The sequence below is a fragment of the Ostrea edulis genome, chromosome 8 (assembly GCF_947568905.1).
Source record: "Ostrea edulis chromosome 8, xbOstEdul1.1, whole genome shotgun sequence".
In the NCBI taxonomy this organism is placed as follows: Eukaryota; Metazoa; Mollusca; class Bivalvia; order Ostreida; family Ostreidae; genus Ostrea; species Ostrea edulis.
Window position 1 is genome coordinate 69,714,912 of NC_079171.1, and position 18,121 is coordinate 69,733,032.

Genomic DNA, 18,121 nt, shown 5'->3' on the forward strand with positions numbered 1-18,121 from the left:
ACCGCAGCTCGACCCATTGATCTCAAGGCTCATATCAGCTATCTTGCTCTCACAAATATATATGTCTCTTCATAAGTTTATGAGTCCTACTTGTAGTCTCACACTGAAACAAAAACTCGCTTGGATAACTTAGAATGCATGCATATTGCATTCACAGTATATATGCACTGAGTGTGTGTAACGGGGGTGGGGTAGAGGGGTTAGAAAATAAGAAATTCAAACACATTGATTAAAGTTATAAAATTGATATTTTATTTTCATTTACAAATGTTTACTGATTTTGGTATATCAAAAATTTAGAATAATCAACAATGACATTCCTCTATATTTATACAATATTATTGTCTTTAAAAAAGACATGTAATACATGAGTACATGTACTTGCTTTCCATTAAATTCACACTTTAGTATGTTGCACAATATATATTGGATCACAAATACATTATTGATTCTATTCGAGTCTCACATTGTGCAGAAGTTCTTGAATTTTCTCTGTAACCTGTAAAGTTGTGGGGTCCAGGGGATATGACATCATCAATGTAAATGAAGTACCTGTTATAAAAAATATATTATGTATATTCAAATATTGAAAAAAAGATGAATATCTAATATACTAAGAATTGTCTTTATAAATGTTTGGTGGTAAAATGAACAATTCTATCTTACTAAGATAGAAAATAGTGTACCTTTCGTGCTGATTTTCATGGCAAATTGCTGTTGAAGTTGTTGGCTGGAAGCCCATTTCAACTTGCACTGGTCCTTAGGATGATGCTTATAAAAAAATCATCATAATTAATATTTGCACAGTCAGTATTAATCATTAATTATACTGTGTCAGACAATGTCAATTTTAAAATTGTGTGTCTCAATGCATGTTTAGTGAACTTTAAAATGCTGATATATTGAAAATTACACACATAACATGTATTTTATTATGCTAATTTTTAAAATCTTGTCTGAAATCAGTATTACATATGTAACATTACATGTATATTAAATGTGTGCAGTGCAGCAATGTGAACTCTTGCAGTAGTAGTACATCTGCATGATTGTTATTTATTTCATATTGTTATAGTTACCTTCTATTTAAACTGTACATACCCTCCCACCCCCGGATCCTTAATGAGATGAATAAACATCATAATTATCATTACAATATTAGATGACAGATATGTTTTCATAAACTGCCAGTCCATTCTAATAATATCAAAACAAGTCAACTCTAGATTTATCAGACCTGTTTCCTTTACGGAGTGTGGGTCAAGAGAAGGACATACATATCTTATTCTCATGCAATACATTTATTTGCCTATGGGGGTGTGTGTGATTTGACAAATATTTTAAATAAAGTTTTGTAGACCTACATGCTTGCATGAAACATGAAACACCAGATTTGAAATATCTCTTAGGTCAATGAAATTTCAAGATACTATAAGTACTATCATTTATACCAAATAGAATTTTAGTGAAACACCCCCTCCCCTCAAACTTATGAGAGCCCTATTTTTTTTTCAAATCTGGCATACACATGACATCCATTTACAATTACATGCACATGTAGGAGTTATATTTTGGGCACATATGGAATACATAAATGCACAAAAAATGAAACAGCTCCAAATTGTGCGTTTATAGATATATGTTATTATAAAATCGGGTTGTGAAATAGCAGAGGAAAAGTGGGTTCAGTACAAATTAAATTTGCCATTTTTTTCATTTACCAAACGAAAATATGATTTCGTTGTCCACGTTGAATGCATCCATCGAATTCCTCTTCTCAGAAGAAACTTTGTTTAAACTCTCAATGACTACATAAACAGTATTGAAACTCGCAGCACTCGGACATCACGATCACGCTACATCAACAACTTTGTTTACGTAGCGCAGCTATGCATGGTGGTGAATTTCGTGAGGTAAAAAGTGCCATTCTGCACGGACGAAACATTTAGTCCACTATTATTACATTGATGTATTCCTAATCTAAACTATGGCCAAATTTATATATATTTCGTCGAGACGACCCTCTCAATCATCGATTCAGTCACAGCAACAACTTGTACTTTCGGAACCCCTTTTTGTTTTTTCAACTACTCTATGGCGATGTACGGAATTCCGAAAAATAATTTCACGTGAAAATACACGATTTTTACTGATTACGTGGTTGCTATCGGTCTCTACCTTAAGTTTTAAGATTTTACATGAATGTGAACAATTTACCCCTTGTCCTTTTCCCACTAAATCATGATTTTATGTAACATTTTACAAGTATGTGTAGTTCAGTGATACCTTGTAAAAAGAAACACAAATATTTACCTGTATGCGCCTGCGTTAGTCGTTGTGACATCTTCGATGTTGGATTTTCTAACCCAGAGTGAAAAAAAAATCACTCTTCGGATTCAATTATAGTTTGCTTTATCAATTTTAATTGCCCAATTACATTTAAAAAAGGAAATACATTGGACCATTTATTAGATAGACGAGTTTATGCATGATTTTTGAGGGGGAATTTGGTGTGGTGTCGGCAGATTCGATATGAAGGGGTAAGCTACTCATGTATACTGTGTCCATGGCGACGGAAGACACGGAATGTCGTCGTGTGTTTACAGGTTTCAAAACCGGGCTATCATGAGTATCAAACGAGGAATTATTGTTAAATAATGTCGTCGATAACGCTGTGGACACGTCTATTAGGGGACATGCACTTTACAAACATAATACCCTCGATTTTAGTTAAAACAACATGTGCATATATGCTTTGATTGGAATTGTCATAATTATATAAATCTGTCTAAATATGGTAGTGAAATTGAAAAAAAAAAAATTACAATGCTGGTAATAAGTAACGCATATATAACCAATCATTTTCAAATCATAAACACGTGTGCACGTAAGTGGAAAGCAGTTTTTGCTAGTTTAATATAGACGATACGTGAATACATCATTTAGGTGAGTTTAAGCACAATTATTTCAATAACAGAGACAAGAAATAAATATAATTATGCTAAATAATTTTCAGAACCCAATGTATGATTTACATGTATGGGATATAAAAAAAAAAAAAAATAATGAATAACACCAACAAAATTACCTGACAGAACGTGGACTTCAATCGATCTTACGTTTTGAAACTGTGGTTATTAGACCTGTTGTCCTGTCTCATCACATAAAACTTAACCAGTGTATCCAATGTAAAGTTTATTGAATAAAGCAGGTAAAAGGCTACAAATAAAGAAAATCACATTCAAATAATCTTTCAACCATTTTAGAGTTCAAAATATCGAAAAAGCATTTTGACACAAACGGTGTTCCATATTAAGAAAATTTGGACAAGGTGCATCTTCTAGAAATTATTAAATCCTGATAAATTCATAGTAATAATACTTTCAGAAGTGTACAAATACAAGAATAAGTGAAATATATCTTAATATATAATATAAATCGGTTTAAGAAGTGCTATTGGGAAATGGCACACTGTTAACAATACTGAGCATAAATTGAATTGTTGCACCAAATTTGACTAAAGAAACATAAATTGTATCTTGCATATAAATCAGACATAGGAATAATGCCAATAAATCCACATGACTTACATCGTGGTGGTGTACAAGTTCCAAAACAAACATTTCTTTTACCGTGGTGTAACCACGTGCGTCCATTGATCGGAGGATATAATCAAACTTAAAGTCTATGAAGCGCAATACATGTAATAGGAATACACTACGCCGATAAACTCTACATGTATCTTTTTTTCATTCGTATTCATAAACTATCGTTTTGTTATGAATTCAAAAAAAGTGTCACACAGGCACGTTGAATATGTGCTGTTTTCATGTATAATGTATTGTTATCTCTTTAATTACATTGTAAGTCATTTATCTTCAAGTTTGACTACCGTATTGATGTACTCCAGCGATTATCCACAATTTGTATTGCTAATTTAACTGTCGGCTTAGCCCCCCCCCCATTATTTATCTTAACCCCTCCTACGGGGACTGCTCTGACCGCTGGGACTGCTTGGAACACTGGAAACGCTGGGACTGCTCTCCGGCTTGCTTACTGGGACTGCCGGGACTGCTTTTCGGTTTGTTTACTGGAACTGCTGTGAGAATCCTGCGATATTGTCCTGGACTGCTGCGGTACTGTCTTGGGACTACTCCGGGAGTGCTAAGCAGTCCCAGAGCAGTTCCAGAAAGCAGTATACAGGACTGCTCTGGGACTGTTTTCTGTCAGGTTGGGTCTGGTTGTTACTGTACTGATTGTTAGGCCGTTTTTGGCACAATAATTTCGCTAAAGATAACTCAGTTTACCTGATCAATATAGAGGGCTCACGGCGGATGTGACCAGTTGACAGGGTATGCTTAATCTCCCTAGGTAACTGATCATACCTCTGGTATAATCAACGATCCGTGTTTACCCAACTCTATATTTTGTATTGCTTTTAGGAGTTATCAGATTGATCACTGCTCGTTATATCCATATTTCATTATAAGAAATACATGTAGACCGGTATATAGCTGTCTACTTATGAATCTCACATGTATATTGAACATTTGCTTAAATAGTCCTAACACACATGTAAATATTGCTTACAGTGGGAATGTACAACTAGTGGTGTAATGCGTGAATCTGTGCAGGCTGATTTTCATTGGAAGCAATAAATGGAGTAGATACTCTATGGAAGGTGTATTGGAAGATACAGTTTAACTTAGAACAATTCTGAACAAAAACGATTAAACACCTCTTGTCTGCGTTACATAACTATTTTCCGCCGGTACTTTGACCACTGTCCTGAACTCTGGATAATGTTTATTGTCTTGAATATGGTATTTAATAATGATAATAATGATACTAATAATAATGATGTCTTTTATTCAAAGAGGATAGCACAATTTATTTTAAAACTACTTTACATTGTGGTCCTGGAAACATATATACAGACAGCAGTATTATACAGATACAAGATAAATAGTATATGAAGGTATGTTGTATACATACATGCATGTTATATACATTTTTAAAACTGAAAATAAAACAAAATAAATAATTAAACAGATAAAAATAAAGCTGAAAATAATCAAAAGCAAATATATATGTTTTTAATTTCCCGAATAAAAAAAAATGGCTAAGATAAATGGATTTAAAAATGTCCAATGTTGTGTAATATTATAAAAATTATGGCATATTATTGCATAACTGCGAACCGTAAATTGTAAAACATCATCTAAAATATTGTGTCTTTGTTCTCTGGATATATAATGAATTACTTTGACTTAATCTGGTAGATATACTGCTAATTTCATGAACATACTGAAAAACAATTAAATAATCAGGGGTTAGACTATGCAAAACTTTGAAGACAATGATAGTTATATATACAAAAAAGTCTGACAGAGGCATTCATCTAAGTTGCTGCATCATTTCTGTTGTAGGTGTATTAGAATTTATATTTAAAATCACTCTAACAGCTCGCTTTTGAAGTTTGCATAATTTGAAAAGACCGTCCTTGTTTTCCATATTCCCTCAAACAGTACAACAGTAGTTAAAATGAGGAAAAACACTTGTATTAAAATTTTTCGGATGTAATTCAGTTGACAAGAATTAACGTAATCTAGATAAAACACTTATTTTGCTTGCAAGTGTTTTGGTTAAAATTCCAATATGTTCAGACGATGTGAGACATGTGTCAAAAGAAACACCAAGTGGTTTTGCACATGATACATTTTCGATGGCGATATTGTCCACTTTTATCGAAAGTTTTCTACAATTTCTTAATATTTTTCTTTTCTGTACCAATTATCGTGGACTGGGTTTTCTACCGCACTGTCAAATTAGCAACTATGTTAAGACTTCATCAACTTAGTAGATGTAGTAAACTGATTATTTATAATTCTGTCATCGTGTCTTTTAAGTTAGCGTGCTTGGTATTTGAGCAGAAACGTCGAATATTATCAAATGTAATGGTATTTCTCACAAACCAACAATGCTGTTAAAAGAACTAGGGTAATTCATACATTTCCCAAACAGATTCACATACATACATATTTGCACTAATCTCAGAAAACTGTCTCCCACTCAGTCAAGTTCTTGCTGATACCTGATTAGCTTTCTTATACTAAATACCTTTATACTTCAATGGATATTTCATGGTCCTAACATACAACCGCAATCACTTTGGCATACACCATTTATTGACATTGGATATGTGTATGTTATCAAAGAAACATGATAAGCAAACCTTTCACTCGCATTTGAAAGCAAACATTTTCCTTACAATATCAATATAAACCTGTACATAGGGATATAAATTTTGTTGTGACGTGACACGTTGCGAAATGTCATTAGCTACATTTTAACACGGTGCAGCAATAATCTTTCTTCAGACGTCTTAGCTATACCCCCTTTCGTTTATTCTCTTTTTGAAGTCGCATTTCATTTTCAAATGCTACATATTAGCACGGTGTATACGATCGTGCTGTTCTTCCTTTATTTTTACATATACGCTATTTATAGGACACAGCTTGGTAAAACTGATTTGCATCATATACCTCTCAAAAAGACCTAACATGTCTGCCCTGTGGTCCGAATCTCTGTGCAAATATAAATTATATTATTTCTTCACTGCAATCATAATCAATCTCAATAATGACAGACGCAAGCCTATACCATATGGGAGTATTTGTATGCACAAATCCTACACACGGAGTAGACATCCCTATATACAAATCTGCAACAGTGGTATTTCATCAGTTAGCATGTAGATAATTCAACAACGCTGTGCCATATATAAAAAAATTAAATGGTGGTTGAAGTGGGAAAAAAAACAACAACTACAACAAATAAGCATATGTCATGAGTTCTGAGATCAATCAATGTTTGTTATTTTCACTTTATCATGGCACCTGCATTTCAACTGTTTTTCTGCGAATACCAAAAACTTCGTGATGAGCGAACAATTCATTTACCTAGAATATATCATGGTGTATACTTAATTTCAAACTCATATGTTACCTGAAAGAGGATATAAGGCTGATATATTAGCCGCCTCCATTTAAAATCGCACCCAGCAACCATAGGTAGGTATATGTAGCACGACAGAAAATAGTGACGAGTAAGTGATTTCGGAAATCAGGTTTATCACACTGCATTGTTGATGTTTTATTACACGCAATTTTATTACTAGGCTTTCTTATGCACCAACGTGTAGATAACATGTTTGTTATAATAGTGATTCACTATATAAACTGGTAACACATTACGTTTTGATTATATCTAGATAAGAACACAATTTTATTGAGCCATGTGATGGTAAATGTCGTACATATATACCATACACGCATTTGTATGCTCCCAGATAGTCTCACCGGACACACTTGCAGTACAGAGGCTAATGTATATACGATAACGTCAAGTAGAGTCACTTGCGTTTCGAGTGAGTGCATCCAGCTATTTGTCGTTGTGAGTTATACACTTATGTTAAAGGGCATTGCTGTTTCTTTTTGCATATGCTATATTCGATAGCATCCGTGTTCTTTAAATTGGGTTCAGTTCCTTTTCCTTATTGTGCGATCAATGGAAACTAACGTTATACAGAAATTTTATTTCCTATGGAACAAAATGAATCTACATATACAGCAAACAGAACCAAACGTAGTGTACAGTAAAGAAAATCAATCCTACTAGACAGTGCACAACACAACAAAAATCAATTCTAGTGTACAGTAAAGAAAATCAAACCTACTAGACAGTGTACAACACAACTCAAAATCAATTCTAGTGTACAATAAAGAAAATCAATCATACTAGACAGTGTAAAACACAACACAAAATCAATTCTAGTGTACAGTAAACAAAATCAATATAGGACAGTCTGACCGCCCATGCTTATAGTACAGAGGCTAAGACAGGTACCATTGAGTTTATTAGTGTCACTTGAGTTTTGAATGAATGGATCCAATTGATGTATGTCGGTGTGAAATTGTGTACTTTTAACATTGCATTTTATATGATTAAATATATCCAAATTAGATGCATATCGTACAACATTGGTCGAAAGGACAAGGGACGTTATTGGCCAAAATTGGCCGCGTTTCAAAAACCGATCACATTTTGCAGGTAGAAAGGTGATAATTTTCTCGTTTCATTCATATATAACATGTACCATTTACTTGTTGCTGATATTGAGAATATAACGTTACAATATTGCATTGTTAACTCAGACGCTGTCTTCCTACGGTCGCTTTTTTGGAACGACGTCATCGACGTTATAGGATTTACAGTCCCCTGATTCTTCTAGAATATTTTTCTAAAAGTTACAATTTTAACTTTTTATATCAAAATACTCATTGATATCAAAGACTATTGAAAAATGGCATGCTATTGAAAATACATTATTCATTTACATGTAACTTAATCGTGGTCATATACATTTTGCGGAAGAATCTTGTGTTAATTAGAGTGAGGAAAATAATGCGTGTAAATATATTTGTTAAACGTTGTTGAGTAGAATGCAATCATATTTTCGAAGGTGCTGTTCGATATCCTCCTATTCAAATGAAATATGGACAATAAATTGGCTCTTGAATTTTCTTTTTCCTTTTTTAAACGTTGATTGAGTCGGATAAAATTACTTGTTATGCTATGTACACCAAGGACTATATAACAGGTCTGCTTACATGTGTATGCAATATACATGTTACAGTACATGATACGAATAAAATATATCTGCCTGCTGTGGGTATTTACAAAACATATTGAATAAAGTGTGGTAAATGTACATGTACTAAACGATACAAATTTATGTTGCATGAATGGGATATCATTTTCTTGAGTACAGCAAAACACGTCAAGTAATATATACATTAACTTCAGATGGTATATTTCATATAGCAAATGTATTGAAAATCCCTCACAAAAATGCGTCATGTTTATATCTTTACATTCCCCTAAATGGTCAACAAAGAGTAGTTCCAACTCTCTCTCTCTCTCTCTCTCTCTCTCTCTCTCTCTCTCTCTCTCTCTCTCTCTCTCTCTCTCTCTCTCTCTCTCTCTCTCTCTCTCTCTCTCTCTCTCTCTCTCCATATAGTGTTCATCTTTGATAAATGAAAATTACATCAGTCAGTGGGCATGTCATTGTATGCACCGACATTCAGTCTAAATCTAGAAGTGAACCCCCCCATTTTTGATAGTAGTATTGAATGAAAAAAAATAGGCTTAAAATTATGAATTGAACCCATGTAGCAAAGAATATCCCCCCTCCCTGCGATTTAAGAATTCGAAGATCAGGCAGAAAGGTTTTTTTCATTTCCTAGTTAACTACCAACTTATCTTTCGACTCCACCCCCAATAAATGATGCCACGTGTCTGTTTCCAAGAGACAGTATATGTAACTACAACATACCTTTTTTAAAAACGAATTTAATAAACATCATGCATCATTTTTCAATGTGCGGGCCAGGCCTATCCAGAACACCTTGACGTGAGAGAAAGAGAGAGAGAGAGAGATAGAGAGAGAGAGAGAGAGAGAGAGAGAGAGAGAGAGAGAGAGCGAGAGAGAGAGAGAGAGAGAGAGAGAGAGAGAGAGAGAGAGAGAGAGAGAGAGAGAGAGAGAGAGAGAGAGAGAGAAGCGTCTACATATGTACATAACCTTACGGTTATACTCCAGTTTTCCTAATCATGGAGGGGCATACATCAATACTATTAATATAAACTTTTAATAAAAATCACCACAACACATATATTATATATTTTATAAGATTTATAAAAGTTGAAGTGTCATTAGACTGGTCAAGTTGTTCCCATAGCAAGGAAATGGTCGACATCACTCCCCCCCCCTTCCCAAAAGTGGAGGGGCAACCCCTCTTCGATACTACGGTGTTTGAATATTTATATCTATACATGTATATATACACATGTGCATCCTACCCAATTACCTTTGTTATATAAGTGCACCTGTAAATGTGCAAATATTATATATATATATATATATATATATATATATATATATATATATATATATATATATATATGACCCCGTGGAGATCCAGGTTTGAGTAGGTCCTCAGTATTCCTTGCTTGTCGTAAGAGGCGACTAAATGGGGTGGTCTTCGGATGAGACCGCAAAAAACTGAGGTCCCGTGTCACAGCAGGTGTGGCACGATAATGATCCCTCCCTGCTCAATGGCCATAAGCGCCGAGCATAGGCCTAAATTATGCAGCCCTTCACCGGCAGTGGTGAGGTTTCCATGAGTGAAATATTCTCAAGAGGGGCGTTAAGCAATATTCAATCAATCAATATGCGATATAGAGAAAAAAGCTGCCACAACAATGGTCGAAGTTTCAAATCGATCACAGGTTTTCGACGTTTTAAAGAAACCACATCTCGCTGGAAGATATAAATAATGATTTGATGTTAATTTATTTTTAATTTAAACCGTTTTAAGAACCTTTGGAATCAATATCTAATTACTAATGTAGTAACATCTAATTTCAACATGCATCATATATATACATGCATGCATGTACGTTAAAATTGATGTAAGAAAACTGCTTTAAAGAAAAACCCGCACAAACACGTCAATATTATTAGCAACAAGTTTTATGCATTATATTTGATATATTTGTATCAAAGATAGTTTAAAAAGCGAAAAAAAGTAACATACATCCCAACTATCAAGCTCTTGAGATGTAACGTATTTTTTGCCGAAAATGAACGAATTTTTGTCCGATTTTTGTAAAAAGAAAATAAATTCGAGTTATTACAGGTCTATGCGTGTCTTTGATTATATTTTTTTTTTAAATTCAATTTATTCTTAAATAATCTTATTTTGAAAAGACATGTTCCCGTGACCTTTGAAAACGAAAGTAGAATAATTTCCATTCATCATGCGGTGGATTTTTGATCCGCCTCCGTGACTCGAAAGGCAGACATCTGCATTTATTAGGTGCAGATATTTATGGCAAACTAGGTAAAGCATTAATTGTTTGACAGGACATACATGTATTTATTAAATCGCAGAGTAAGTAAAAGTTTATGAGGTTAAATGATGGAACAGTTTGCTTCAGTTCTATAACATGCAAAATATTGACTTTGCGTAACGAAAACGGCCGATTTACGTATTCATTCTTTTTTAAAATTAATATTGTTTGCAGCCAACAACCGACACCATATTGATAATGAAAGAAGAATATTAATGGATAATTAAACATGCAAAATATAAATCTGGTTGTTGCATGCAAAAGTTTTTTTTTTCTTTAGTTCTATAACATGCAAAATATTGACTTTGCGTATCAAAAACAGCCGATTTCGCATTCATTCTTTTTTAAAAATTCATATTGTTTGCAGCCAACAACCGACACCATATTGATAATGAAAGAAGAATATTAATGGATAATCAAACATGCAAAATATAAATCTGGTTGTTGCATGCAAAAGTATTTGTTTTTGCTAAAGTTTATTCATAATTTATTTCAAATCAACAGATTCCGCTAAACAGCTCAACTTTAGCGTATATTCATGACGTCATAATAAAATATTACGTCATTTTCATGCAAGTGGGATTAGAAGAACATCCTAGTTGTGTAAATAAAAAGAATAATTAAGCATAGTATGAAAGTTGAAAAAAAATGAAAAAAATATCGGTGGTATATAGCCAATAACGTCCTTTGTCCTTTGGTCGACATTTGCTTCATGCCTTTGGTAATTAAAATCCATCATAATCATTAGTGAATGAAAAAAATCCAAGTTGACGTAAACTATAAACAGCCCAGGGATCCGTGTTTACCCAACTCCCTAGTATTAATTTTTGCTGATGGGATTTATGAGATATTTTATTGAGCCCGGTTTTTCGAAAGCTGGTCAACTTTAACACAGTGGTTAAATTTAACGGAGTGTAAACACTCAACCAAGCGATCAGCTAACACAGTGGTTAAATTCTTTTTTTTTCGAAAGCAATTCAACACGTTGGTTAGTCATCACTGTGTTAATTTATTCAACCACCTGTTAATCATCCCATTACCCATAATACACATACACTTCCTATGTAAACACTAAGAATGCAGGAGTAAAAGAAATTTTGTTTCTGAGAAATAGCTGTTGAAATGCCCATGCATTGGCTAGTTTCGAAATACATGACAATGACTGTGGGTCATGCACTTATACTTGTATACATGTATTCATTAGTCTATTCAATTTGAATAATCATAGAGGTGTTAGAGCATTATATAATGATATCTACTAGGACTAAGCCTAATTGGAAAAAAAACGGTACTTGTTTTGTAGAAAGCAGACTCATTGAATAGTTTATCAAAGCGGAGGTTTATAAGGAGTCGGACAAGTTGGTTTTACAATTGTCTGAAAATAATTGACAAGCCAAAACAAAATAATTTATACACCCCCTTAAAATGAATTGTTCCGTGCGGGTGAACCTCAAATGATGTCAAATTCTAAGTTGCGTGATGGGGGGGGGGGGTGTCTTTTACCAGTAAAATATATGAGTTCAGTTCAAGCTTACATTTCAGCAGAGTAACAATATCTGGTACAATGGTATGAAAAAGCGGGGAAGGGGGTGTGATACTTTGCATGTAAAGATAACAGTAAACGTATGTTGTCAGAATAAGATGGTTTGGTGCTACATTTCTTGAAAATTGGCATACGCAATAAAACTTATGATTTTGTATATTGTTTAATTCATAATTGAACAACATTTATGGGAGGGGTTGAACGATGATGCTAGCCTATACAAATATCAAAATTTCTAAGAATATCTCAATCTGTTTTTTTCCCACTCCTAGTCTTATTTCCCCCAACACAGTTAAAAATATTGATGGAGAAAATAATCAATCAATTTACCTTATGATGGTCTGTAGCATTTTATATTTATGTTCTTTTTATACATTTATTCATTTTAATATTTTTGTTTTTGTTTTAAACAAAATATTTGATCCATCACGTCATTTCTACTAAGGGAGATTAATCTGGAATATCAACAATGAAAGACTCTTCTTCCTAAGTTTGTGTTAATTGTATAAGCCTGAATTGAATACTGTTCATATTAGATAACCTTCAATAAAGAAAATACGTGTATGTACGTTTTCATGCATGCACATCTTTCTTTGAATACGTTTGAAATGATATAAGGGATTTTCAAAAGATCAAGGCAAGTGCAGACGATAGTGTTTTTTAAGTTTAAAGTTTGTGTTTCAATGGAGTTTATCACCATGAAAGGTGAATATAACGAACAGTGATCAATCTCATAACTCCTACAAGAAATACAAAATAGATAGTTAGGCAAACACGGATCCCTGGATGGACCAGAGGTGGGAAAAGGTGCCTAGGAGGAATAAACATCCCCTGTCATCCGGTCACACCCGTCGTGAGCCCTATTTCTTGTTCAGGTAAACGGAGTTATCCGTGCCAAGAACGGCGTAACAATCGGTATTAAACACGTCAGGCAGCAGTTCACTCAATGATAAGTTGTATTGATGAAGTAGATCATTATAACGACCATATAATTTGTGAAATGCTGACTTCAATCGAGACTGTTGAAACCCCTGTACCACCAACTTGTTCGTCAGTAGCTTACCTTGATTAAAACAAAATTACTATATGCATATCGAATCAGTTGAGGTATATAAACATCATATGCAGGTGATAATGGAGTATAGCTACATAGCTATGGGAAGTTGACGATGGAGAAGCTGAAATCACCCCGTTTGTCATACAGTTCAGTTGTCAGTTTGCCGTTAATGTCTACTTTATTTATTTATTTGTAAACAAACCAGAGGACGTTTCTATTGACTCGTGAAAGGCGAATATAATGACCAGTGATCAATCTCATAATTCCTATAAGGCAGACAAAATAGAACTCCTGGACCACTACCAATACTAGGGATCAGGTGCCTAAGAGGAGTACATACGCATCTCCTGTCGTATGATATCATCCATCATGAACCCTATATATTGATCAGATAAATTGAGTTATCAGTAGTCATAATCGGTGTGTCAAGAACGGTTTAACAATCAGTATGAAACACGTCAAACAACATTTGACCCAATAATAGGTTGTCTTGAGGAACTAGAACTTCTCTGTCATCCCTGAGTTTTAGTTTTCTTTAATTTCCTCAGAGACCCTGCAATATTTGTTTTTCAGTTTTGCCATGAAATAGACATCCTCCATTAGTTTTTGTGCAGTTTTCTCTAGCATAGCCTTAATTTCTCTCTTAGTGTCCCCCTCCTCCTAACATTGTTGACACAGCTCTATTATTTTCTTTCACTCGTCATCTGTTTATCCCGAGCTTCGTTATGTTCACGATTTATTGCTGTGAAATGTACCACTTTTTCACTTCTTTGCTTCAATTGTGAATTATCCCCTTTCAAAGATGACACATTTGGCTATATTTAGCTCTAAAACTTCATAGTTATTTCGGATTTCAAACATTTCGGTTGAGCATCACTGAAGAGACATTATTTGTCGAAATGCGCATCTGGTGCATCAACATTGTTACCGTATAACTTTTACATTATCCTCCTGTTCTTCACAGTGTCCTAACTTCCTTTCGATATTCACTGATTGCTTTTTTTCCCTCCACATATTCTCCCTCATCTAATTTCAGTTTATGCCCCCCCCCCATCGTTTTCTTGCATTCAAATTGTTTCCTGGCTTTTCTAGATTTTTCCGACACTCATGACTTGATTGGTTTTCTGTTCCTGTTGAGATTTCAACTGGTTACCATAATGTGTATCTACTGTTTCCCACAATATGTTTTCTATTTTTTTATTGTTGTTATTGATATATTATAAACATATAATTTATATATTTTTTTAATATAAAGGTAATCACATTTATTATCTCTCAAATTCCATTCGTTTTCTGCATCATTGTTTCGTGTTAGGGTGATATCCTATTCATATATTATGTCACAGCCTACACGCATTTTATCCCTTATTGGTACAATGCAAACAAGTCACGTACACATTTGTCACCAATAGTGAATTCCAGATCAGCGATTCCCATCTTCAACATGTTGATGTTTTTTGTTTTGCAACACCGAAATGCATTTCTAAGCTGTAGTCCGCTAACAGCTGGAATAGAGGACTATATATTATGACTTGGCTACCTCATTGATGTCAGCTTTCACTCTGCATTTGTTGATATCTAGTGGAATTTTCGCTGTGGTTGCTTTACTTCCCCTTATCACAATGTCATCTCGTTTTGAAACTAGAGCACAATATCGTGTCTTTAACTTCAAACAGATTCATCTAATCGTTATTCTGTTACTGTTTCTGAGGCTCAGTGAATCATGACATCATTGAGTCGCTCATACTGATTATAATCCTCACACATCACCTGTTTGATATTTGCAATGTTCTGCATTTTATCTTTGCAGCATTAATGTCATACGATCATACTCACTGCACTCTCTGGTCATTTAGCCCATTAGATAAATATCCGATTGCAACTTCCGCTGTCAACTTTTCACCTACGAGTACTTGTTATCCTTTGTTCTTCATATGTTGATAACATTTTGCCTGTTAATAAGGAATGTCTATTTGAGTTTGCCGTCCACATTTTGAGCAACAATTCCAACGTATTTCAACTATCACATACTAGTACAATGTATATAATTGATTGATCACTGTTAGTTATGTTCACCTTGCATTATAGAACTTTACAAATACTAAGTGGATTGTAGGGGGAATTTTTCTTTTCATGAAGTTGAAATAGTTATAAATTAAACAAGAACATTTCGGAATGAATAGAAATAAGTACATGTAATTGTAGGGCAAACAAACTTTTTTTTAAATGGCCTTACGGACAATTTATCATTGGGGGTGTATCAAAAGTGAGTGGTATATGAACGTCTTCCCCTTCACCCAAATAAAAAAGGCTTGGATCCACCGTTGCCATTCAACCAATAGCTAACAAATTAAGGATATCTATTTAGAACATGACCAATGTTATTTCAATATTTTCTAGGTTCATGGGAGGATGCAACACTTTTTGAAGGGGGGGGGGGCAGGGTGATCCCATACTCCTACATAAAATCATACAAACAGGGAGGCAAAAATACTCCTTTTGATGATTTATTTAACATAATTCCTTTAGAAAATAGCCCGAAAATGGTAAACGAAAGTCCGCTGGAATCTTCCGATAATCTCAAATTGAAACCTCACATGTGACTTATCGTATAAATTGAAATAGAATATACCTCCCCTCACTCATACATGAACATGCTTTGTGGTATACATTTTGTTTGTAAATCTGTAAGCATTGTTGTGTGGATGGGTAAGTAGTGAATGTAAACAGATGAAAACAAATGAGAGTAACTCTATCTAGCGAGTAGAATTAGTGCAGATATTGCCGAGTGATATTGAACTACTTTTTTATTCAAATGCATTAGACATTCATTTCATAGATTATAGTAGCCACTCTCTTTTTAAAAGTGGATAGGATCCAACCCATACCCACCCTCCTTGATGTATTGCTCTAAACTAAGTTATCATTATCACTATGGTAACTATTCGAGGGTCAATTTTGTTGTAAATAAGTACATTTCTGAGTCAAGTTTTATTGGACTTCTAATTTGTGTCATGGATGTTGATTATTACTTTTGTAACGTGTGTCTAGCCTAGCGGTCACTATTTATCCGTGGACACGTACCCGGTTAAACCCGGGATTCTGCAGTGCATATGATTTACAGGAATGCCTGTTGTCTACAAGGCAAGAAACGAACTTATTAAATATATTTACGATGATTATTTCAGCCAATTTACCTAATCAATATATTTACTACGATTCGTATTTCAAAATCAGGATATAATTCAACAAGGATTTAACCCAAACTCCCCGTCGAGGCCTCATTACGTCACCTACGAATAGACCTCTTCTATGTGACGCACCACAATATACAGATTTGTATATTGTGATTCCGCGATTATCACGCAGACAAATTACACTAAAGAAGTAGTTCGCAGTTAAAAGTTTGAAGATATTAATATTAAGAGCATTAATATAAAAGTATGGATTTTATTTTAAACATAAAATGATTAAAAGATCATTAAAAATTAGGGAGACTCTGTTCAAATTATTGTGTAAAGTAATGAACTTGATGTTTACGTTCTTGTTTTGAAAGTTGTTTACGTTTGACGTTATGTTTTTTCGTCATTCTACAGTGACGTCACAGTATACGCAGCCTAAGAAATCGCTTTCCCATAATGCCTAAGTGGAAGAGTTTGGTTTGTGAGCAAACGAACTCTGGTGGAAGTTTGGGATTTAACCTAACCCTTTACTCCCCTAAATCCAATGTCCCCGGACAATTGACCCTTACCAATGGTTCAGACTACCGACCTGAAGTTTCTTACTAGATGGTGTCTCCAGCTCACTTTGACACTGGGGTACAGACTTATTCAGCCTTTATTGCCAAGTGCCAAAGCTACGATGGTTGATCAGTTAGCCTACCGACACTATAAGGTTTATTCAGCCCTAACGTAGCTAACCTACACTATAAGGTTACAAAAGATCGGCTTATTCAGCTTCTCTTATGGTGTTCTTTTCTACACAGCTGCGGAGATTAGACTGACTGATCTGCGGTCGACCGCTGTATATATAGCATTGGCCCAGTCCATTTCACTGTAGGGAAAACAGGTTATCACCATGGCAAAACCCCATACCACCCGAATTTCTTTGATTGGTATAACCTGGTTCATCACATCACACACTCCTTAAAGTCATACATTTCGTATGAAAGCAACAACGAGTAACAGTTGATTTTTCTTTACTTATCATTGGTACACAATTAAATAGGGAAACAAGAATATCTTTCTATATGTCAAGTTTGCGCATTCTCAATATTTTACACAGCTCATGGTTTACAATAATTTCTTTTTTTCAATATTTTTGATCTTCCGACCTTCTTCAACCCATCTGGTGACTATCTTCACACTTTCTGTAAAATAAACGGGGTCAGTCTGACACTCTTTGTGTTGGACTGATGGTTTCTCCACTATGGGCTCACAAGACAGCAGCAACCTTGGCAGGGGCAAAAACAGGCATGGGCCTAGTTTGTTTCCAGAAGAGTCTACCTTCAATCTGCGGATCGCCATTGCTCGGAGGTGCCTTCTTAC

At 34.5% G+C, this 18,121-nt stretch overlaps 1 long non-coding RNA gene across 1 annotated transcript; it reads right to left on the reverse strand.

The window, feature by feature from the left end:
* Positions 1-295: 295 nt before the first annotated feature.
* LOC130049283 (uncharacterized) lies at positions 296-3,665 on the reverse strand. The gene is made up of 4 exons (XR_008797789.1): positions 3,591-3,665; positions 3,089-3,219; positions 687-771; positions 296-552 (listed from the first exon to the last, which is right to left on the reverse strand). It is a non-coding gene; the product is annotated as an uncharacterized LOC130049283 (long non-coding RNA).
* Positions 3,666-18,121: the final 14,456 nt, after the last annotated feature.